Source organism: Entelurus aequoreus, linkage group LG22 (genome assembly GCF_033978785.1).
Source record: "Entelurus aequoreus isolate RoL-2023_Sb linkage group LG22, RoL_Eaeq_v1.1, whole genome shotgun sequence".
NCBI classification, from domain to species: Eukaryota; Metazoa; Chordata; class Actinopteri; order Syngnathiformes; family Syngnathidae; genus Entelurus; species Entelurus aequoreus.
In genome coordinates this window covers 41,092,966-41,119,773 of record NC_084752.1, presented here as the reverse complement: position 1 = coordinate 41,119,773, position 26,808 = coordinate 41,092,966, and the positions used below count along the sequence as shown (strand labels likewise).

The window sequence follows — 26,808 nt, the reverse complement described above, 5'->3', positions numbered from 1 at the left end:
CAAATCTGTAATATTGTGTCCATCCACCAAAAGCCCAGAAAGGTTAGAAAAGAGTTCTGAAAAAGATGATATGCTGTATTTAGAATATTTTGAACGAAAGCCTTTATATATTTTTTAAAATATTTTTGTCTATTTGCAGGTCTTACTTAATGAAATCTTAAAATATTATAATACTTTTATCACTCAGTAAGTGCATCAGCGACCAAATGCCTATTTCAAACCATTAGGGTTGCCAACACCCAGACTTTGAAATAAGGGACATATCGTGGGCGGTCGGAACATTTTTGGTGTCACTTACAAAATTTGGGTGTCCCCTAGCAGTCCGGGCCTGAAAAAATGCTTGGAAAATGCTTTAAAAATGCCAAAATGCTTAGAAAAATGAACTTTACACCTCCACTAGACCACTGTTGCACTTACTGTAAGTCCTATTCATACCATAATCACAACAAAATTGTATTCTTCAACCATACATTTGTTTTTTCAAAATGTGCAAAACAGAGGGGGAAAAAAATCAAAAATCCCAATTGGGATGGGTGCTGGATCAAAAAAGGAACACTTAAAAAAACAAGAAAGAAAGAAAGATCCGCACACACCGCCGCAGCAGTGGGAAAAAGAGCGCTTGCTCGAAACGTCATACTTAAATAAAATAAATCATCCATCCATCCATTTTCTACCGCTTATTCCCTTTGGGGTCGCGGGGGGCGCTGGAGCCTATCTCAGCTACAATCGGGCGGACCTGATCAATGTAAAATGTGCAAAACAGAAAATGTGCAGTTTCTTCAAAAACATTTGCCATTAAAGAGCTGGCACACAAGGACCAAACAGAAAGGTTGATAATATGGACGTTAACAATGTCCATGTGAATGTCCATATAAGATGGAAGTCAATGCCCGTAAATGTCCTTCATGGAGTGTTAGGGCCAGCTAGGGGACATCCTGGCGACACTTCTGATTGATGAGAAAGAAAAGAAGAACAATAGGAAAAACGTATTAGGAGTATGTTCGAAGCACAGCCATTGGGGAAAAATTAAATGAATAAATTTAAATTAAAAAATAAATAAATAAATAAATATATATATATATATATATATATATATATATATATATATATATATATATATATATATATATATATATATATATATATATATATATATATATATATATATATATATATATATATATATATATATATATATATATATATATATATATAAATAAATAAATAAAATACAAAATAAAAATACAATAAAAAGCTTAGTTACTCACCTATTTCTTTCTCCAGGGAAACTTCCTGCTTCTCTTCCTGCGGCCACAAAGAGCGGTCCTAGTGCCCTCCACATGGTCCTAGTGCCCTCCACATGGTCCTAGTGCCCTCCTCATTTCCTAACCGCCATTAAACAACAACAAAAAGAACGACGAAGCCAAGTTGGAAGTGGTCCTTTAAAAGGTTGATAGCGCGACCTCCTGTACTGTAGAATGTAGTATGGACCATAGAACAGGACGAAGACCTCCTGTACTGTAGAATGTAGTATGGACTATAGGACAGGACGTTAAGAAGCTGTGGAGGCCTAAGATGCTCTACTAGTCTGCTGGAAATCCAAAGAAGACGAAGGAGTAAAAAGCAAAATGGCGTTTGACAAAGAAGGCCTAAACGTGGCCACTGGCCATTATTGTTTCTCTATTTGTATTTAGTGCATACATGTACGCATATATGTCGTGTAGTAGATGAAACATTGTTTGTATCCGGATACATTAGTCGGAGCGCACTTTATCAAGTCTTAGCTTGCTACTTAGCTTAGCTTGTTAGCTGCTAACAAAGAGACGCGGACGTTATCAACACATCGGTAAGTAGACATCAAATGTGAGTGTAAAGTGTTGTGATTGTGTGAACATGTGAGTGTAAAGTGTTGTGATTGTGTGAACATGTGAGTGTAAAGTGTTGTGATTGTGTGAACATGTGAGTGTAAAGTGTTGTGATTGTGTGAACATGTGAGTGTAAAGTGTTGTGATTGTGTGAACATGTGAGTGTAAAGTGTTGTGATTGTGTGAACATGTGAGTGTAAATTGTTGTGATTGTGTGAACATGTGAGTGTAAATTGTTGTGATTGTGTGAAAGTATGAGGAGGAACTTTGTCCAACAAAAGAGGAGAAGGAGCGACAACATCAACTATGGACGCTATTTTCAAGAAACATCAAGTCAGGTTTGTTTACTTCTTACTCTCACATCTTTACTAACTTTATATTTGATTATTAACACTTTTCTTCAATAGATGCGTTGTCTTGTGGGGATGATGCAATGCTTTCATTTACATTCTTCATGAAAAGGAGACAGTTTGAGGTTGATGTTCCTCTCAGTTTGTAACAATGTGTGATTGATTGATTGGAGGAGTTATGAGAAGTTTGCATAGGAAGGCTACACTTTCATCACGGTACACATTCACTGCTACAACAAAGCCTGAGATCGTTTCAGTTGAATTTTTTTTTAACTCACACAGAACACAGTACTATGTAGAAAGTAGACAAAAATACTGCTAGAAAGTAAATTAAAATAAAATTAAAGCAAAAAGGCTTTGTCTATTCCCATACGGGTAGCGACAACCCGTGTCGTCTTTTCAAAGCCACTTTGAAAGAAGTAAGGGACTTACACTCCTTTGTGGCTATTGATAGGAAGATCCACATGTTGGTGGTATAGCAGGCAAACTAATTAGAAACTTTTTTGGAGTGAAATCTGGGTTGAATTTGATTTGTACATCTACTTCTGGTGTTATAATGGTGAACATTTTTTACATTTCTGAAGTATCTAGACAGGCACATGGGTATTTTAGTGGTATGGTGTATCTTGTACACCAGACCAACTGCAAGGAGCTGTACTCTGTCGGCGACTAAGAGCATTAAGGAAATGGTTGGCGGAAATGTGAGCCCGAGATGGACTTTGTTTTGGGCTGTCGAGTTTGTTTTTCAGGGCTGTTAAGGCGTCATGGTACCAAACATGAACTCTGTAGTCAAAGTGGGGTTAAATGAGTGCTCGTGTTAGAGTCTTAAGTGTATTTCTACCCACCAGCGGGGCGATCCTACTATGTAAGAACAGAATTTGTCGGCTGATTCTTTGACTACCTTAGTAGTAATTTTTTCACTGGAGAGATTAGTCTCTACGATGCAGCCAAGATAGGTCATCTCATTTTTGTTTGTTATCAGAATCAGAATAGTTTTATTGCCATTGTTTGAGAACGGGTTCACAAACTAGGAATTTTTCTTGGTGCAAACGTACGACATAAAACACATATAACACATATTTGGTATAAAAAGAGCTGTGACTGAGCTATATATACACCAATATTATAATATTGTCACCCACTTTGACTGTGAACTTATCTACTTTTCTGAGGTTAGGAATTGACCCAAAGACCTGTGTACTTGCAAGTACCAGGCGAGTCTTAATTTGCCAGTTTGTCATTGAAAGCCTTGCTAGTCTAGGTCTTAAGGATTGTAGCTTTGCTTGTTTTGTGGCCGTCAGCTTTGGTTTTATTTTTTTTACAGGTATAGAAAATGATGGAATGATCACTTAAGCCGCATACAGTAGTTCCACTTGTGGTGATCTTGGACTGGTCAGAAGTAACAACGAGGTCTATGAAGGTTTAAAGGCCTACTGAAACCCACTACTACTGACCACGCAGTCTGATAGTTTATATATCAATGATGAAATCTTAACATTGCAACACATGCCAATACGGCCGGGTTAGATTACTAAAGTGCAATTTTAAATTTTGCCCGAAATATCCTGCTGAAAACATCTCCGTATGATGACCTCTGCGCGTGACCTCACGGATTGTAGAGGATATTTTGGGACAGCATTGTGGCCAGCTATTAAGTCGTCTGTTTTCATCACAAAATTCCACAGTATTCTGGACATCTTTGTTGGTGAATCTTTTGCAATTTGTTCAATGAACAATGGAGACAGCAAAGATGAAAGCTGTAGGTGGGAAGCGGTGTATTTCGGCCCGCTGCAGCAACACAAACACGTAGCCGGTGTTTCATTGTTTACATTCCCGGAAGATGACAGTCAAGCTTTACCATTGGCCTGTGGAGAACTGGGACAACAGAGACTCTTACCAGGAGGACTTTGAGTTGGGTACGCAGACGCTGTACCGTGAGTACGCAACCAGAATGTTGCCATAAGCATTTTGTTTAATTCATATGTGTAACGCAGTACGCAGCTGCGGCTTCCAAACATTTGATCGCTTGCCCGTACGTGCACGGCGCTATGTGCATGTCACGTACGTAACTTTGGGGAAATATATGTGCTGTATCAACTTTGAGGAGGTGAACGGTGCTTTGGGCTGTGGGATGTGTGTTGTGCGGGTGTTTGATTTGTATTGGCGGGTTATATGGACGGGAGGGGGGAGGTGTTTGTTATGCGGGATTCATTTGTGGCATATTAAATATAAGCCTGGTTGTGTTGTGGCTAATAGAGTATATATATGTCTTGTGTTTATTTACTGTTTTAGTCATTTCCAGCTGAATATTAGGTCCCACCCGCCTCTCACAGCATCTTCCCTATCTGAATCGCTCACACTGCCCTCTAATCCTTCACTCTCACTTTCCTCATCCACGAATCTTTCATCTTCGCTCAAATTAATGGGGTAATCGTCGCTTTCTCGGTCCGAATCGCTCTCGCTGCTGGTGGCCATGATTGTAAACAATGTGCAGATGTGAGGAGCTCCACAACCTGTGACGTCACGCTCATATCGTCTGCTACTTCCGGTACAGGCAAGGCTTTTTTATCAGCGACCAAAAGTTGCAAACTTTATCGTCGATGTTCTCTACTAAATCCTTTCAGCAAAAATATGTCAATATCGCGAAATGATCAAGTATGACACATAGAATGGACCTGCTATCCCCGTTTAAATAAGAAAATCACATTTCAGTAGGCCTTTAAAAGGACTCACTCACCCTGGTAGTTTGCTTAATGAGCTAAGTGAGACAATGTTGTTGGCACAGCTTGGTGAAGGTTTTAAAAATGGGTGCATCCTTTCAGGACATATCTGTGTTCCAGTCCCCAAGAAGATGTAAACCTGTATCAACATGTTTACACAAAACTCACACACTCACCAAATACATTTTACACTGTAATCAAATCCAATTAAAGTTATAATTTCACTTCCTGATTGTGACTTACATGCAACAATAAGTGAAAGTAAACATTTATTTTCAATAACCAAAGTAGTCAACACTTGAATTATTAAAAGAGCATAAAAGTGACTGGCTTTCTGTCAGCGTGTCGTAGATGGTCTCCAATTCCTAAAGAGGAATTGTTGATGGAGATACTCAATAAAACACCACATAGTAAAACATGTTTTTGGTAAAAGTTCCTTTTGGCCCAGCCAACAAAATGACCACCCAAAAGTATTCTGCATGATGACAGAAACATACCATGAATGTTTTTTTAAGTGATTTTGGAATTATATATTTTTTTATTTCCATGATATTTAAGTTATGGTAATGACAATCTCAATATTTACACACTTTACATCAGTGAGTGTAAAGTTAAGAATGCCTCAATCAATGCTGCCTCGTACTTATAAAACTTTTCAAATTGACCCCCATCACATGTCCAAGTCTGTTTTTGTACTCACTGTACCACTTTTTAATTAATTTGAGGACAAAAGGTGGTATTTCCTGTGTTTTTATTGGTTGTTTTGCTACACACTTTTAACACAACACACAAAAGAACACAATCTCATTGTGTTAACAGTGTCAGTCCAAAACTATTTATATTCACTCTTTATCTCTTATCATTTACTTATTTACCCAACAGACGTCCAGCAGCCCCCCACATTAAAGAGGAAGAGGAGGATCCACAGCCCACCCACATTAAAGAGGAAGAGGAGGAAGAGTGTGTTGTATGGCAGGAGGAGGATGATGTCAGCAAGTTTCCACTGACTGTTGTCTCTGTGAAGACTGAAGAGCATGAATACAAAGCACCTGAGTCCTCACAGCTTCATCACAGTCCAAGTAAGCACATATCATTTTATTCTCAGGGCATTCAATCCATCACAACTGGACTGTTCACTTTGTCTTAGAAGACTCATCCAAGTAGGCTTCATCACTTCATGCTCATACACTTCAAGTCTTAAATCTAATCATTGGAATTTAGAGGGGAACTGCACTTTTTTGGGGGGAATTGTTCTATCGTTCACAATCATTATAAAAGACATGACGGTGGATATATATATAAACAAAAAATCACATTCTAACTAGGGCTGGGCGATATGGCCTTTTATTAATATGTGGATATGTTTAGGCCATGTCATGATACACCATATATATGTGGATATGTTTAGTCCATGTCACGATACACCATATATATGTGGATATGTTTAGGCCATGTCACGATACACCATATATTTGTGGATATGTTTAGTCCATGTCACGATACACCATATATATGTGGATATGTTTAGGCCATGTCACGATACACCATATATATGTGGATATGTTTAGGCCATGTCACGATACACCATATATATGTGGATATGTTTAGTCCATGTCACGATACACCATATATATGTGGATATGTTTAGTCCATGTCACGATACACCATATATATGTGGATATGTTTAGTCCATGTCACGATACACCATATATATGTGGATATGTTTAGGCCATGTCACGATACACCATATATATGTGGATATGTTTAGGCCATGTCACGATACACCATATATAAGTGGATATGTTTAGGCCATGTCACAATACACCATATATATGTGGATATGTTTAGGCCATGTCACGATACACCATATATATGTGGATATGTTTAGGCCATGTCACGATACACCATATATATGTGGATATGTTTAGTCCATGTCACGATACACCATATATAAGTGGATATGTTTAGGCCATGTCACAATACACCATATATATGTGGATATGTTTAGGCCATGTCACGATACACCATATTGTTGGAAGCATATCCATATTTAAGTGTTACTTCTTTCTAAACTCCTATAGTCCTATAAAGAATAGCTAGTATTCTTCCTTCTTTTGGGTCTCATACTAAGGTGTTGGCCTTCTAGCAGTGGAATGCAGAGAGTAGAGATAACACAAGAAGGAGGAATACTCCCTGTTCTGCTTCCCTGGCCAGACTCAAGATAAGAGACAAGGAGAATGTGTTTGAAGTTAGAGAAGTGAGGGCGGGGGGAGATATTGAAGAGGAGAGTGCATTCCGGGATGTTTTCAGATCAACTTGGGCTACGCATTTGTATGTGTTGTTCGAGGCTGGTCTCTATTCTCAAATATTTGACAATAAATTACAAAATACCTATTCTGTGCTTGGTGGTACCTTTGAGTTCAGTTTATATGTCATCTAAGGAACTTGGGACTGACCAGCGTTTTACATCCCACTTGGAGGAACATCTGGTCAAACGCAACAATTTATATTTGGATATGTTTAGTCCATGTCACGATACACCATATATATGTGGATATGTTTAGGCCATGTCACGATACACCATATATATTTGGATATGTTTAGTCCATGTCACGATACACCATATATATGTGGATATGTTTAGTCCATGTCACGATACACCATATATGTGTGGATATGTTTAGGCCATGTCACGATACACCATATATTTGTGGATATGTTTAGTCCATGTCACGATACACCATATATTTGTGGATATGTTTAGGCCATGTCACAATACACCATATATATGTGGATATGTTTAGTCCATGTCACGATACACCATATATATGTGGATATGTTTAAGCCATGTCACGATACACCATATATATGTGGATATGTTTAGGCCATGTCACGATACACCATATATAAGTGGATATGTTTAGGCCATGTCACGATACACCATATATATGTGGATATGTTTAGGCCATGTCACGATACACCATGTATAAGTGGATATGTTTAGGCCATGTCACGATACACCATATATATGTGGATATGTTTAGGCCATGTCACGATACACCATATATATGTGGATATGTTTAGGCCATGTCACGATACACCATATATATGTGGATATGTTTAGTCCATGTCACGATACACCATATATAAGTGGATATGTTTAGGCCATGTCACGATACACCATATATATGTGGATATGTTTAGGCCATGTCACGATATACCATATATATTTGGATATGTTTAGTCCATGTCACGATACACCATATATATGTGGATATGTTTAGGCCATGTCACGATACACCATGTATATTTGGATATGTTTAGGCAATGTCACGATACACCATATATATGTGGATATGTTTAGTCCATGTCACGATACACCATATATTTGTGGATATGTTTAGGCCATGTCACGATACACCATATATATGTGGATATGTTTAGTCCATGTCACGATACACCATATATATGTGGATATGTTTAAGCCATGTCACGATACACCATATATATGTGGATATTTTGCCTTAGCCTTGAATGAACACTTGATGCATATAATCACAGCAGTATGATGATTCTATGTGTCTACATTAGGGATGTCCCGATCCAGGTTTTTGCACTTCCGATCCGATACTGATGTTGTTTTTGCACTTCCGATCCGATACCGATACTGGAAAAAAATAAAATCTATTAAATAAATAAATATTGACTGTTACCCCCCTAAAAAAATAAAATAAATAAATATTGACTGTTGTTACCCAAAGTATATTAAGTGGGATTTTTCAGAAAAACAAATATATACAGCAACACAAAAACAACCTGTCTCTGTGATCACTATAGGTGTATAAATAAAATCAGTCCCATGGGCACAAAACTGAAAATAATACAGCTCTCCAAAAAGTGCACTTCTGCTGCTATTTGACATAACTGTTTGTTATGATGCTTTGACATTTTTGAACTTTATTTCTTTATTGAAAGAAAATTCTATGAAGAGAAAAGTTGTTTGCAAATGTGGTTACAATGCTAAACAATGAAAAGTTAAAGCTAAAAAAAGAAATACACTTTATTGAGTTAACATTATTTCTTTATAGGGTAGATAGATAGATAGATGTGATGTTATGTTATGTTATGAGCTAGGGAATATAACAACTACACTACCCAGCATGCAACGGGAGTGACGAGCATGCGCAGTAGCCCCGAAAAGTGTCGTCACCCGGCAGCTAAGAATGAGGTTATGAGCACGCTGTGAAAGTAAACGTCAAGAACTCAGCCAACACGCCTTGTCTGCTATATTTATAATTAGACAGACAAGACATATACAGTGTGATTTTGTAACGTTTACAAGGAAAGAAAAACAAAAGTTAAAAAAGGGAGATGTCATATATATGTATGTGCTGCGGTTGCTGTAAGAACGTTGCGACAGCTGCCGTAAAGGAGGTGCGCTGCTAGCCTGGTTGCTATGTTTCCGGTTGGTGGTAAAAGTGTTGGTCATGTGTTTGTACCCTGCTAATATCTCTCAGTAAAGTGATTCATTGGATTATACCTTTTGTTTTGAACTTTATTACACCTTGGAGCGCTTTCTGCTTTCCCTATCTGCGGCTAATGACTGAGCTACGTGACGTAATTTCTTGTGATGTCTCAAGGGGCATTTCTGGTGGGGACGGGATTCGTTCCCAGCGATTCGAATAAAGAACCAACTCTTTTTCTTTACTATAGTGGTCTCGATAACGGGTACCGGTTCTCAAAAAGGGATTCGAGTCCGAGGACTCGGTTCTTTTCTTATCAAACAACCGGGAAAACCGGTTTCGAGTATCATCCCTACTTTCAAGGGGTATGTCACGTTTGAAAATATCCTGTAGAGCTTGGTTTATCTCTTTCCAATAGTCCTTTATGATGGAGCAGTCCCAGAAAACATGCTAGTGGTTTGCATTTACATTCCCACCATTTCTCCTGCAGGCAGGGGAGTTGTTATCATAGTGACACTTCTGAGAAGGTGTAATAAAAAATCTGATCAAACTTTTCCAGCCAAACTGGAAACAGCTGGTACAAGTCCATTGATATTTCCATATTATTGTCCATTCTTCCTCAGATATAGTTATCCCTCCTTCCTTCTCCCATTTTCTTTTAATATATGAAGTTGAATAGGATTTCATATTCAACAGACCCTTATACAAGCATGAAACAATTCTATCAATAATTTCTGAATTGTAGGCTTTTGTAAACAGTTCAATCAAACATATACTCGTCTTTGTGACACTTTTCACCTTCATATTAACAAAATGTCGCAACTGCAAATATCGCTAGAAGTCTTGGTTTTCTAATATATATGTTCTTTTAATAATTTCAAAACTAAGCATTTTTTATCTTTCATTACACTACATAAAGATTTTATACCCCTAGATATCCAGTCCTTAAATCTTGAGTCTAATTTATTAGGTGTAAACTCTGTATCATAGGCACACCATTTAAGAACTGCAATATCACTCTCGAGTTTGTATTCCTTTATGATCATTTTCCACACTTAGGGTCCATTTCACCCATGGGTTATCAGTGTTATTTATGTGGGTTTGTAAATTGCTATCCGCCAGGGTTGCTTGTATGGGGATGGAGGGCATTTCTTCTTCAATCATTTTCCATTGAGCAATGTATGATGGGTTGCACCAGCATATCACTGCTCTCATCTGGGCTGCAAAATAATAATATCGGAGGCAAGGTAAACCCCATCCTCCCTTTTGTTTGACCAATTGTAAAGTTTTGAGACGAACTCTTGGCCTTTTACTTTGCCATATATACCTTGATAGCATTTTGTCCCATTCATTGAATTGGTTTTGGTTAATCTCTATTGGCAGGGTTTGAAATAGGTACAGCAGTCTTGGCAGTACATTCATTTTAATGGAATCAATTCTAGAACTAAGGCTAAAAAAGGAATTAAGTTCCATCTTGCTATGTCATCTTTTATTTTTTTATGTATGGGTAGATAATTGTATTCTGATAATTTTGTTAGATCTTTTGACAAATTAATGCCCAGGTATTTAAAAGACTCTGTTTGCCATATCAGAGGGTAACTACTTCTGATTTCCCCTGGTGGGTTATAATTATATGAGAGTGGATGGGTTTTACCGATATTGATTTTATATCCTGATAGTTGACCATACAGTTCAAATGATTGCATTAATTTAGGGAGCGAGTATGTTTGGTGTCCGAGGTAGACCGAAATGTCATCCGCATAGCAGGCCAATTTATACTCTCTTCCTTTAATCATGATTTCCTTAATATCTTCATTTTGTCTGATAGACTGAGCTAATGGCTCCAGATATAATGCAAAGAGTAATGGTGACCATGCACCAGAGGTGGGACCAAGTCATTGTTTTGCAAGTCACAAGTAAGTCTCGAGTCTTTGCCCTCAAGTCTCGAGTCAAGTCCCGAGTCAAGACAGGCAAGTCCAGAGTCAAGTCCAAAGTCAAGTCCCAAGTCCTGCATTTTGAGTTTCGAGTCCTTTCAAATCCTTTTAACCACAGACTAATATATTTACACAGGTTGTATATGATTTTAAAACGCTCTATTTATTTATTACAACAAGTGCACTTGAAATTGCAGGAACAAAAATAGTGCTGACATAATAGCACTATTAAACAGTCATTTTAAACATTTAACTCATTCCTTTACAGAATAAACACATTTGAAAAAACAAGTGCAACTGTACTTATTTGCACAAAAGAGTTAACATTGTATTTCCATGGCATATTGCATTGTAACTAGTTCCACAGCAGTTTCTATCCTGTTCTTACCTCATCTCATTGATCTCATCTCATACTGTATGTGTGTTGATGTGTGCGTACACATGGAAAACATAACAAATACATGAACATAACAATGAACAGAGTTGTACTTTTTAGATGTCAGGGCCCTATGCAATATGTACACATATTTTTAACATAGTATACATTTTAACTGACCTTTATTTGACTATGTTTGTCTTTTTGTAGGTGGCTAAAATACGCGGTGCTGCTGACCGCCGTCTAACGTTACGTTACTGTGTGTGATACATTGACTAACGTAACGTTATGTATAGGTACCTCATGCAACCCTGCTTAAAAATAATAATTTGACAAAAAGTATGAATAAGGTAGCGAACTGCAGTGGACGCAACAGATTGCCGTGTTTGCAATGACGTTATAACCATAGACATGTTATAAGTAGACGCAGCATTGGCTGCTGTGACGCGAGCAATTTTGCCGCCATCTTGAAGTGGTGATGAGGAGCCGGCGAGCAGCCTAAACTGACAGTTGACAGGTAGAAAACAAAGATGCTGTACATGCCGAACATTAACGTACATGCCGAACATTAACGTACTATTGGTTGTATTTTGTGAAAATAATATTAGCACAGAGTTGAGAAGGAGCAAAGATCTTCAATATTTGTATGTGAAAATCACAAATAAATCTTCTGGGGGAGGATGACGCCCCTACAGGGGTTTTGTTTACAAACTTTCAGCCCCACCTAAAACAAAATTCACCAGCCGCCTTTGATTATGATGCATTCTCATTTTAGGCAAAATATAAGACAATACTTTCTTAACAGTATAATTGTAACCAGGAATAAGTCTTCAAGTAACAATATTCAAATACTAACATTGTTGGGTAAGACAGAATTTGGTTTTATTCTGAATCCAGTGAAACAGATTGGTGGTTTTAGCTGATATAAAAACTTTCAGGTGTTTATATATGTTTATTTTTAAGTATTTGGCAGACGCTTTTATCCAAAGAGACATACATAAAAAATACATATAAAACAATCAGTGTAAACATGATCATTTAAGGGAAGAATGTAATACAAAATATCAATACAAAGTGTCAAGACAAAATAAACTGACTGCTGCTGCAGCAACAGAGATACAGTCTATAAGATATATAGATATCTAATGTATTCATACATTGTTTATGTAACATGTATATATAACCTCATCATATTGTTTCTTGAATTTAAAAATAGCTGACCGTTTTTTCCCCCTTCTCTGGGATTATATTCCCAGTTTTGATCTCGGACGTCTGGTCACTTATAGCATATAAGAATATTCTATCACTGTTAAGCAAACTATGAATAATAAAACACGCCAAAACATGTGTCCTTTATCATAGCTACACATATGACAAAAAAGTGTGTAAAATCAGTGGTATTCAGTGAGGTAAAATGAATTAAATGTGCTGACAGTTCATTGTTCCTGCCAAATGAATTTCACTGAGTGGAGCGGATCACCACTCCAAGATGGCGGCCCCACATCTCGTCAGCGCCAGTAGGCATTAGCGCTCGATGCTGCGTACCCTTATAAGATGTCGATGCTTATAGCGTTAGCAGTGAGTTTACAGCCTCACTGATTTAACTGCACAGCAAATAAAAGTTACGTTACTTAGAAAATAAACGTTAGTGCAACTTCAAATGTCGAACGAAGTTGGAAGATTAGTTTTTTGTTGACCAAGTCGTAGTTTTAATACCAGAACGAAACTATCTTTGGCGTAATTTTTCCTCACTGGCGCGTTGTTTGAGAGCAATTCTTCATTGGTTGTCCTGCAATTTGATTGGATGAATGCTGTGGGATGAAAACAACGTGGATGTAATTTGATTGGCTGTTGGACTGACAGGCAGCACACACGCTGACAGGCAGCACACACGCTGATAGACACAGACGTACAAAATGGAAGATACGGAGCGCTCCTGAATAACTTTTTAATCTTTGGGTTTTGGGGAAAGTAGCAAGTCTTGTCAAGTCAAAAGGCTCAAGTCCAAGTAAAGTCACAAGTCATTGATGTTAAAGTCTAAGTCCAGTTGCAAGTCTCTTTACATTTTGTCAGGTCGAGTCTAAAGTCATCAAATTCATGACTCGAGTCCAAGTCATGTGACTCGAGTCCACACTTCTGCCATGCACATCCCTGTCTAGAGCCCCTTTCTAGGTTAAAACTGTTTGATAAGTATCCATTGACTTTAATCCTAGCAGTAGGATTGTTATATAGTGCCTGTATAGTTTTAATGATTGTATCCTGAAAGCCAAATTTATTTAGAACTCTGTAAAGAAAATTCCAATTGACCGAATCAAAGGCCTTTTCACACTTATAACAATTGCTTCGATGTTTTTTCTTTTTATGTGATCCATAATATGTAGTGTCTTTCTTATACAGGTATTGTCTTGTGTTTGGCGTTGATGTATAAAACCTGTTTGATCATTATGTATCAATATAGGTAAGAAATCTTCTAATTGTTTGGCCATAATGGAAGTAAATAGTTTATAATCTACATTGAGAACCGATATTGGCCTGTAAGATCCACATTCAATTCTATTCTTGCCTTCTTTTGGTATAGCTGAGATAATTGCCTCCCTCCAACTAAGTGGTGTTTGTGCCTTTTTTAAGACCCAATTCAATGTGGGGAGTAAAACAGGTATTAATTATTTTTTAAATTCCTTATACCACTCAGCCGTGTAACCGTCTGATCCTGGCGATTTACTTAATTTAAGCCTACTAATTACAACTTTTATTCATTTTCAGTTATATCTGCAGATATTGTTTGGTTTTGTTTTTCATCTAAAATAGGTAAATCCAGGGAGTTCAGGAAGCTGTCAATTTGGGTTATGCTCCTACTAGAGACCTCGGAGTATAAAGTTTTATAAAAATGTTCAAAGGCTTCCTGAATTTCGTTTGGTTTAGTTTTTATCTCTTTTGTTCTTGGATCCCCGATTTTATGAATTGTGTTTTCCGCTATCTTTTTTTTTAGTTTCCATGCCAATATTTTCATAGACTTAGAGCCACTTTCATAGTGTCTCTGTTTCAAAAACATTAGATTTTTAAAAATTTGTTGTGTGGCAAAACTGTTAATTTCATTCCTAGTATTTCTTATTTCCCTTAATGTATCTTGTTCCAAATGTAGTTTGTTTTCTTTCTAATTCTCTTAGTTTTTTTTTTAAGCCATTTGATTTTGTATTCTAATTTTTTTTCTTAAATGAAGATATTGCTATAATTTTCCCTCTTATAACAGCCTTCAGGGTGTCCCATAACATGGGAGGCGACAACCTCTCCTGTGTCATTGAACTCCAAGAAGAGACTAATTTCAGATGTAATTTGTGTTTTAAATGATAGGTCATTCAGCAGACTTGAGTTTAGTTTCCATGTATTATTTTTTGCCCTCAGATTAAAGTCAATAGATAGGTATATAGGTGCATGGTCACTTAGATCTATCGTCCCAATTTCACAGGTACACATTCTATCTTTATCCTTTCCAAATGTTAGAAATAATCTATTCTTGTATAAAGACAATGCGGAGCAGAGAAATAAGTATAATCCCTTCTGTCTGGGAAAAAGTCTCGCCATATGTCAATTAAGCCTACTTCCTCAAAAAGTGTGTTTTTTTTCTTATTAAGGGGTTTAACGTTATGTATTTTTATAGTAAATGAGTCCAATTTTGGCTGTAAATATATATTTAAATCCCCACCACAAATCAAAAGACCTTCGGTTTCCGTTACCATAATATTGGTGATTTTTTGGAAGTAATTAATATCACTCCCAGGGGGTGCATAGACATTCAATAAGGTGATTGGGTTCCCATCTATCTTTCCCTTTACTACAATAAATCTACCCTCCTTATCACCAAATTCCAGTACTTTTTCAAAATTTCGCTTTTTTGAGATGAGGATTGCAACTCCTCTCCTCTGTCCTAATTTATATGACGAAAAAAACAAATGAGTGAAGCCCATTCTCTTTAGTTTTACATGCTCTTTGTCAGTCAAATGGGTCTCCTGTAAATATACTATGTGGGCTTGTTCTGTCCTCACCTTCGATAATATTTTATTGCATTTAATTGGGTTCAATATCCCATTAACATTAAACGATACACATTTTACTTTGTCACTAACCATATGTATTTACTTGTAAGTGTACCAATAAAATATTCAAAATAAAACCTAGTAAGTCTACTCCCATAACGTTCTGGACTAACTGCAACCGGGAGAGAGCTTTTTGGCTAATGCCAGCATGAAGTGCATTGCAGTAGTCCGGGCCACTTGAAATAAAAGCATCTTCTTCTCCCCTAACAGGGGACGGCGTGGCGAAGTTGGGAGAGTGGCCGTGCCAGCAATCTGAGAGTTACTGGTTCAATCCCCACCTTCTACCATCCTAGTCACGTCCGTTGTGTCCTTGGGCAAGACACTTCACCCTTGCTCCTGATGGGTCCTGGTTAGCGCCTTGCATGGCAGCTCCCGCCATCAGTGTGTGAATGTGTGTGTGAATGGGTGAATGTGGAAATACTGTCAAAGCGCTTTGGGCTCCTTAAAAAAAGGGGTAGAAAAGCGCTATACAAGTACAACCATTTACCATTTTTACCATTTGTTCAAAAAGGTTAAAAGATAAAAACGGTTTTACCTTTACTAAAAGACGAAGATGATAAAAACACGATTTTAAAACGCCATTGACTTGTTTGTCAAGTTTAAAATCGCTGTCTATAGTGACGCCAAGACTGGTGACTTTGGGACGCACATCATTTTGCAATGGTCCCAAGTCAGTGAGGGCCGGCCGGACCAAAAACTGAAATTTCCGTTTTTCCCTCATTCATTATTAAAAAATTCTGGGCTAACCAAGCCTTGACGTGGCATAGACAGTTGAGAAGGGGTGTCAGGGGGCCATGGCCTTTTGAAATTGGCATATAAATTTGTCAGTCATCTGCATAAAAGTGATAGAACACTCCATGCCTCTTAAAAATCTCTCCAAGAGGGAGACTGTATAGTGAAAACAGGATGGGGCCTAAAATAGATCCCTGGGGGACACCACAGTAAAGCGGAGCAGAAGAAGAGGTGGCGTCCCCCAGCCTGACAGAGAAAGACCTCTCTGACAGGTAGGATCTGAACCACTCTAATGCAGTCCTCCTGACACCCACACAGTCTCTCAGGCGGTCTAAAAGAATTGTGTGGTCGACTGTGTCAAAGGCAGCTGTAAGATCTAAAAGCACTAAAATGGCAGAGCTGCCAGAATCAGACATTAAAAGCAAGTCATTACAAACCTTTAAAAGTGCAGATTCAGTACTGTGCAAAGCTTTGTATCCAGACTGAAATGGATCTAAAGTGCTATTTTCATCTAAAAAATGCTGCAGTTGCGCCAAAACATATTTCTCCAAAATTTTTGACACAAAAGGTAATTTGGAAATGGGCCGATAATCCGACAAACTTGTAGGATCAAGACCTGTTTTTTTAATCAAAGGCTCGACAACAGCTCTTTTACAAAAAGAGGGGACACAGCCAGAAATCAAGCTGCTGTTGATGATGTCCCTAACAGACAAGTCAATAGTGTCCCAGATTTCTTTAAAAAAGCGAGGGGGGGCTGGGTCTGTGGGACAGGACGAGTTTATTAGTTTGTCAACTATTCCTGTAAGCTCAAGCATAAACACAGGCTCAAACTGACACAACACAGCCGAGCAATGAGTGGCCACATTAAAACTCAATGGAGAACGAGAAAGATTTGCCCGAATAGAAGCAACCTTGTCGTTAAAAAAGGAGATACATTTTTCACAATTTCACTTGTCATCTCCAGTAAAGTGGTTGGATTCGGATTAAGAACATAACTAATAGTTTTAAACAGAACACGTGGCTTGCTAATACTATTTGAAATTAGGTCTGACAGATATTTTGTTTTCTCAGCTTTAACCACACTTTGATAATTCTGACAGTTTTCTTTTAAAATTTGATAAGAGACTTCCAAGTGATCCCCTTTCCACTTGTGCTCCGCCCTTCGCCACTCACGCCAAGCTGTGCGTGTGGTTTCATTGAGCCAAGGCTCCTGTATTGGCTTTGGACGTATAGCTCTGAGGGGCGCTACACTATCCAGAATCTCAGAACATGTGGAAAGAAAAGAGCACATCAATTGTTCAGAGTGTGGTATACTCTGCATGGACACAGTGAATAAAGGGGAGAAGGTGGCTGCCGTGTCAGACCTAATAATACGCCCATGACGCACGGCAAGTGGTTTTACATCAGGATCAAAACTTAAATTAAACATAACAGGACTGTGATCAGAAAACAGCATCACCAACAACGACATTGTCAACATTAAAACCATAAGACAGTACGAGGTCTAGTGTATGCCCACGTTCATGTGTCGAACCAGACACAGACTGTACAAAGTTAAATGAGTCAATGAAATTCAGGAAGCTCCTGGATAGAGGTTCGTCTGGGCAGCAGGTGTGAATATTAAAATCACCAACAATAAGGACACGATCATATTTGGGCAGGATTTTCCGCCAGAAATTCAAAAAAGTCATTTATAAAGTCTTTTTGGTACATGGGGGGTCGATAGACGACGGCACACAGGACGACATCAGAAAGACCCAGTTCAAACATGCATAGTTCGAAGCTTGAAAAGGAGGATTGCAGGCGGATCTGACGGCATTTAAAGTCATTTTTAAAAACGACTGCTAATCCTCTTCCCTTTCGGCCGGACGACCGCGGAGAATTAAAATACGAGCACTCCGGTGATTCAACACTTGAATTAGTAAAAGAACATAAAGGTGACTGGCTTTCTGTCAGCGTGTTGTAGATGGTCTCCTATTCCTAAAGAGGAATTGTTGATGGAGATACTCCATAGAACACCACATAGTAAAACATGTTTTTGGTAAAAGTTCCTTTTGGCCCAGCCAACAAAATGACCACCCAAAAGTATTCTGCATGATAACAAAAACATACCATGAATGTTTTTTTAGGTGATTTTGGAATTAGATTTTTTTTTAATTTCCATGATATTTAAGTTATGGTAATGACAATCTCAATATTTACACACTTTACATCAGTGAAGTTAAGAATGCCTCAATCAATGCTGTCTCGTACTTATAAAACTTTTCAAATTGACCCCTATCAAATTTCCAAGTCTGTTTTTGTACTCACTGTGCCACTTTTTAATTAATTTTAGGACAAAAGGTGCTATTTCCTGTGTTTTTATTGGTTGTTTTGCTACACACTTTTAACACAACACACAAAAGAACACAAATACTCTCGTTGTGTTAACAGTGTCAGTCCAAAACTATTTATATTCTCTCTTTATCTCTTATAATTTATCTTATTTACTTATTTACCCAACAGACGTCCAGCAGCCCCCCCACATTAAAGAGGAAGAGGAGGATCCACAGCCCCCCCACATGAAAGAGGAAGAGGAGGGAGGGTGTCCTGTAGGGCAGGAGGAGGATGATGTCAGCAAGTTTCCACTGACTGTTGTCTCTGTGAAGACTGAAGAGCATGAAGACAAAGCACCTGAGTCCTCACAGCTTCATCACAGTCCAAGTAAGCACATATCATTTTATTCTCAGGGCATTCAATCCATCACAACTGGACTGTTCACTTTGTCTTAGAAGACTCATCCAAGTAGGCTTCATCACTTCATGCTCATACACTTCAAGTCTTAAATCTAATCATTGCAATTTAGAGGGGAACTGCACTTTTTGGGGGAATTTTTCTATCGTTCACAATCATTATAAAAGACACAACGGTGGATATATAAAAAATAAATAAAAAATCACATTCTAGCTAGGACTGGGCGATATGGCCTTTTATTAATATCTCTATATTTTTAAGCCATATTGCGATACACCATATATATGTGGATATGTTTAGGCCATGTCACGATACACCATATATATGTGGATATGTTTAGGCCATGTCACGATACACCATATATATGTGGATATGTTTAGGCCATGTCACGATACACCATATATATGTGGATATGTTTAGTCCATGTCACGATACACCATATATATGTGGATATGTTTAGTCCATGTCACGATACACCATATATATGTGGATATGTTTAGTCCATGTCACGATACACCATATATATGTGGATATGTTTAGGCCTTGTCACGATACACCATATATATGTGGATATGTTTAGTCCATGTCACGATACACCATATATATGATAAATAATAAATAAATAAATATGTGGATATATTTAGTCCATGTCACGATACACCATATATATGTGGATATGTTTAGGCCATGTCACGATACACCATATATATGTGGATATGTTTAGGCCATGTCACGATACACCATATATATCTGGATATTTTGCCTTAGCCTTGAATGAACACTTGATGCATATAATCACAGCAGTATGATGATTCTATGTGTCTACATTAGGGATGTCCCGATCCGATATTTGGATCGGATCGGCCACCGATATTTGCCAAAAAATGCGTATCCGCAAGGCATGGGAAAATGCCGATCCAGATCCAGTTTTTTTTAAAAATTCCGGTCCGTGTTTTCCAACGCACCAATTTAAATAATACATTCCACTTTTCTGCTGCTCCCTAATTTCCGTGCCGCATTTGCCAGCACACCTTCAACACATCCACAGGTCTGTGTCCTAACTGTCCTAATCGGAAAGGGAGGCCGGTTCATGGTTCCGAAAGGCGACCGGAAGTTACCGGTAAAAATGTCAGCTGTGTGGGATTATTTTACCCTACAAAACGAAAAAGATGAAGAGGTGGAGTGCAAAACATGCCACAATAAAGTCAAGCGTGGTGGTAAAGTTGTAAGACATTTTAATACAACAAATCTGATCAAGCATTTAGCGAAATCCCACCGTAAAGAATATGAAGAATTTCTAAAGAAAACTGACGAAAAGAAAAAGAAAGGTCCTACCCAACTAACTCTGACAGAAACGTTGGCGAAGCGTGACATACTCCCACTGAACAGTGCTAAAGCCCAGGGGATAACTAGTCATTGCCGAGGAAATAATTCTGGATGATGAGCCGTTATCTCTCGTGAGTAAAGTGGGCTTTCGACGCCTCCGCCACAGCAGCCGATGTTATCCCATCTGTCCGTGTCCTGACACGCTTTCTAGACAGTGAAAGCGAAGAACACAGAGGGATTCAAACCATGAAGGCCACCTTACTCGTTTTGACCATGTGGAAACTGAACCCCTCTATGCCGTGGCAACAATGCTAGATCCACGCTACAAAGACAAGTAAGTGCTTTATAATTATTTGAGCATGTTATAAGCTTCAGTACTATATTGAAAATATTTTACTCTACAGCTGGCATTTATTTCTTTGTCAGTATTTCAGTAGCCTAATGTTTCATAGATATAAGGTGATGGGAATGTATTATTATTGTTATTATTATTATAATATTATTATTTATTATTATTCTTATTTTCCTTCAGTTATATGATGGGTGAGGAAATGAATGTCACTGTTGATCATTTGTGATCTATTTTGTGTGTTACTTGTTGTCATTGAACATGAATATGTGGAGACTGGCTGAAACAATATAAAATAATTGATATATCTTTATTACATTTGATCCAAATGTTAAGGTTCTTCACTAATGCTACCAACCTGGATCAGGCAAAGGAGGCACTAAAGGTAGAGGTGATGAAAATGGAACAAGAACTGAAGACCACGCCCTCTGGAGAAGGTGTGGCTGAGGCTGAGACAGCAAGGCCAACACCAGGAATGGAGGCTGGAAGCTCAACCAGCAGCCTCGGCAGCTACTTTGACGAGATACTGGAGGAGAGCTGCACAGCAGCTCCATCTGAGCAGCCGATCACCCCAGGGGCACTGTTTCAGCTGGAGAGCTACCTCAGTGAGCCTCCAGCTGGGCGTTAGAACAATCCTTTTCATTACTGGAGAGACAATCAGTCTCGACTACCCGCCCTGGCAGCAACAGCAGCCAAGTTCCTCAGTGCTCCTTGCACCAGTGTTGAGAGTGAGAGGCTTTTTAGCACAGCCTCACTCATCATTGATGAACACAGGAGCAGGCTGACACCTGAGCATCTTGAAGTGCTCGTCTTTGTTAGAAAGAATCTCCCCATTATGCTCAGACTGCAGTCTGGGGGGGGGGGGGGGGGCAAACAATTGAAGGGATTGTGTAGATCTTTTTTCTTTTAAGTTTACACTTGTTCAAGAGCAAGTATTGATGCTGAGTTATAGACATTTTATCCCACTCAGGTTGGGTGTTTTGCTTTTTTTAATAATGTTTACAGCATTATTTGCACTTTATACTGTTCAATGATGCCATTTCTGTTTGTCATGTATAATTGTGTCTATTTTGTGTTTATCCTTGAATAAACATGTCAGTTTCTTGTTACCAACCATTATTCAAACTCACCTAATTCAGCTGGCTAGTTTTTATCAAGAGTACTAAAACCCTTTTCAACATGAATCACAACTAAGTAGGCTAAATAACTTTAAACTTTAATACATGCTCGGATAGGCCAGTATCGGTATCAGATCGGAAGTGCAAAAACATCTGTATCGGATCAGAAGTGCAAAAACCTGGCTCGGGACATCCCTAGTCTACATTAAAACATTGTTCTTCATACTGCATTAATATATGCTACTTTTAAACTTTCATACAGAGAGGGAAGTCACAACTAAGTCAATTTAGCAAAAGTGTATTTATTAAACAGTTATTAAGCAGTGACACAAACATTCATGTCATTTCAAAACAGAAAGTGCAAGATTGTCAGAGACATTTTAAAACAAGCTATTAGTGCACTTTTGTGCATGATGTCACTAAGATGACATATCAAAACAACACTAAATTAAAGTGCGCTTTTTGTACAGAACGCCACTACAATAGTTTAAAACAAATAAAGTGCACTTTTGTGCATTATGTCACACAAGATATTTCAATAAGTGTCAAATAAAAATGAGCTGCATAATAGGAAATCAAATAGTGTATGTCCTTCACTATGTGGTAGGTTCCTGCGGACGTTATCTCCTTCTGTTGTTGACTATTTGTTTCATACGTTGTTGATCTGGAAATGGTTGCTTGGGCATTTTGTGGGTGTGGCACCGAACGGAGATGTTGACATGCAGAGTTTCAAGCACTCCTCATTCTCTAGCGGGTGACTTTTCAAATGATGCTACACATTAGTAGTGCTACTACTTTTTGTAGCAACGCTTTTGCAGCATACTTGTTCACCATCTACCCCTTGAAGCCAAACCACCGCCAGATGATGGACTCACTGCTGTTTGTTTTGGGAATTAATTATTCCTTCATTTGTTACCAGATTCCCTTCTTTCTCTCGTATTACCACTAGCACCACAGCTAACGTTACCATGCCACTACCTGTCTGCTCCGTGAGAGTGTATGACGTTGCACACGTGACAGTATGTGACGTATGTAAGAAGGTGCACTTGTTTTATGTCTCTGTGAGAAGGAGAGACAAGAAAGTGAGAAGAGCCTGTAGTGTAATGCCTGCAGCTAAAAGCAACTGCGTGAGAACATATACTCCAATATCACCATATAGTCCATTTCTATATCGCACAGAGACAAACCCACGATATTTCGAGTGTATTCGATATCGCGCCCAGACCTAATTCTAACTCATAAATGTAAATAAAAGTCCACTTGCAATGGAGCCAATGGGAGGTCCTCTATAACCATCCAAAATACACCAACAATACTCCATTTGCATTTTGTGGCTTGAATAGCAAGCAAGTATTAGTGATATTGTTATAAGTGCTAACGCAGACAAACTATTTATAGCTTGTGTGTCTATGTTGACATCACCGGCTGGTGAGCTTCTTCCTCACCTTGGTGCTGTGAAAGATTATTCCAGTTCATGAATCGCGCCTTTCACCTGGATAGTAGAAGGATGAGGACGTACTCTCACAAGTTGGTACCATTTGACAGCCAATTTAGACCCGGCAATGGCAAACGACACGAAAAGACGCTTGGCTTCACCCCCCTTTTCCGTGCGAGGATTATGAATTGTTCTTTATCTAAACGAGAATATAACAACATTCTATCAGTCTGCGTCATAGTGACAACAGACCTTGTATAGTAAGTGATGTTTTATTATGTTTGTTGGCTCTTATGAAGTCTGCATTGTAGAGCTGCAGCTATCGAATATTTTAGTAATCGAGTATTCTATAAGAAATCCCGATCGATTAATCGAGTAATTCATTAAATCATATTTTTGCTTAAAAACAAGATATGTTTTTTCCTGTCCAGCTTCTCAGGCAAATCATATAGTTGATGTAGATGCCTATATCGGCTGTACAAATTTACTTTACAAAAGAGAAGTGTGGGATACTTCTCTTGTTGCCTTATTTGTATTTTGACTTTATTAAATGGATTTATCTTATTATTTGGTGCAGCTGCAGTTCCATGATTGACTTAGTAGTTGTGTCATCGGATTTGCGGCCTCATGTTTTGGACACTCGGGTGAAGAGAGGGGCGGAGCTTTCTACCGATCACCACATGGTGGTGAGCTGGCTCCGATGGAGGGGGAGGATGCAGACGGACCTGGCAGGCCCAAACGCATTGTGAGGGTCTGCTGGGAACGTCCAGCAGAGTCTCCTGTCAGAGAGAGTTTCAATTCCCACCTCCGGAAGAACTTTGAACATGTCACGAGGGAGGCACTGGATATTGAGTCCGAGTGGACCATGTTCCGTGCTTCTATTGTCGAGGCGGCTGATTGGAGCTGTGGCCTCAAGGTGGTTGGTGCCTGTCGTGGCGGTAATGCTAGAACCCGCTGGTGGACACCAGCAGTGAGGGATGCCGTCAAGCTGAAGAAAGAGTCCTATCGGGTCCTTTTGGCTCATGGGACTCCAGGGGCAGCGGACAGGTACCGACAGGCCGAGCGAAGTGCGGCTTCAGCGGTCGCGGAGGCAAAAACTCGGACATGGGAGGAGTTTGGGGAAGCCATGGAAAACGACTTCCGGACGGCTTCGAAGCGATTCTGGTCCACCATCTGCCGTTCAGAGGGGGGGGGGGGGGGGGTGAAGCAGTGCACTGTCAACGCCGTGTATGGTGAGGATGGTGTGCTGCTGACCTCTAGTGCGGCTGCTGTGGATCGGTGGAGGGAATACTTCGAAGACCTCCTCAATCCCACCAACACATCTTCCTATGAGGAAGCAGTGCCTGGGGAATCTGTGGTGGGCTCTCCTATTTCTGTGGCTTAGGTTGCCGAGGTAGTTAAAAAGCTCCTCTGTGGCAAGGCCCCGGGGGTGGATGAGATCCGCCCAGAGTTCCTTAAGGCTCTGGATGCTGTGGGGCTGTCTTGGTTGACAAGACTCTGCAACATCGCATGGACATCGGGGCGGTACCTCTGGATTGGCAGACCGGGGTAGTGGTTCCTCTCTTTAAGAAGGGGAACCGGAGGGTGTGTTCCAACTATCGTGGGATCACACTCCTCAGCCTTCCCGGTAAGGTCTATTCAGGTGTACTGGAGAGGAGGCTACTCCGGATAGTTGAACCTCGGATTCCGGAGGAACAGTGTGGTTTTCGTCCTGGTCGTGGAATGGTAGACCAGCTCTATACTCTTGGCAGGGTCCTTGAGGGTGCATGGGAGTTTACCCAACCAGTCTACATGTGCTTTGTGGACTTGGAGAAGGCATTCCACCGTGTCCCCCGGGAAGTCCTGTGGGGAGTGCTCAGAGAGTATGGGGTATCGGACTGTCTGATTGTGGCGGCCCGCTCCCTGTATGATCAGTGTCAGAGCTTGGTCCGCATTGCCGGCAGTAAGTCGGACACATTTCCAGTGAGGATTGGACTCCGCCAAGGCTGCCCTTTGTCACCGATTCTGTTCATAACTTTTATGGGCAGAATTTCTAGGCGCAGTCAGGGCGTTGAGGGGATCCGGTTTGGCGGCTGCAGGATTAGGTCTCTGCTTTTTGCAGATGATGTGGTCCTGATGGCTTCAACTGGCCAGGATCTTCAGCTCTCACTGGATCGGTTCGCAGCCGAGTGTGAAGCGACTGGGATGAGAATCAGCACCTCCAAGTCCGAGTCCATGGTTCTCGCCCGGGAAAGGGTGGAGTTACATCTCCAGGTTGGGGAGGAGATCTTGCCCCAAGTAGAGGAGTTCAAGTACCTAGGAGTCTTGCTCACGAGTGGGGGAAGAGTGGATCGTGAGATCGACAGGTGGCTCGGTGCGGCGTCTTCAGTAATGCGGACGCTGTATCGATCCGTTGTGGTGAAGAAGGAGCTGAGCCGGAAGGCAAAGCTCTGAATTTACCGGTCGATCTACGTTCCCATCCTCACCTATGGTCATGAACTTTGGTTTATGACCGAAAGGACAAGATCACGGGTACAAGCGGCCGAAATGAGTTTCCTCCGCCGGATGGATGGATATTTTTGCTTAAAAAAAAAATATATATATTTTGTCCGGTCCAGCTTCTCAGGCAAACCATATAGTTGATGGAGATGCCGATATCGTCTGTACACATTTACTTTACAAAAGAGAAGTGTGGGATACTTCTCTTGTTGCCTTATTTGTATTTTGACTTGATTAAATTGATTTATATTATCATTTGGTGCAGCCTGGCCGGAGCAATATTTTTGCTTAATTAAGGTTTAATTATACATGTTGTGCCCTCTATTATTGCGTTTGTCCTAATTGTCTTTTATTTCCTAAACACCTGTTTTCATTATTGAAGGCTGACCTGCAGAGCTAAAATGCAAGCCAATTTGTGTGTGCTAATAAAAACAGGTGCGCTCACAGCCCTATGTGCTGTGTGGTGTGATCACATAAAAAAGTAATTGTCTCTCATGCGTTTTTGATTATTATTATACGGTGCTGTTTAAATGGTGGTTTCTCCACACAAATCCGCTAAGCTGTTTTCAACCTGCGAACAATATAAAAAAGACAAACCACTTAATAATGACGACAACAGTTTTACATTTTAAGAATGCTATACAGTTCATTGCATTCTTTGCATGCATAATAGTGATCAATGTTCATTTTGCCATCATACCATGTTTGAGATGAAAACACACACATACTGCATTTGAAATGTGAAACCAGTGGTGAGTCACCACCAAGCAAAAACCACACATGCTCAGAAAAGTAGCGTCAGATTTACTGCCCGTCCGAGCATCCACTGGCAGAA

At 39.5% G+C, this 26,808-nt stretch overlaps 1 pseudogene; it reads left to right on the top strand.

Moving 5' to 3' along the window:
- Window positions 1–1,389: 1,389 nt before the first annotated feature.
- The window catches only part of LOC133639726 (zinc finger protein 14-like), a 30,655-nt pseudogene continuing 5,236 nt past the window's right edge, over window positions 1,390–26,808 (top strand).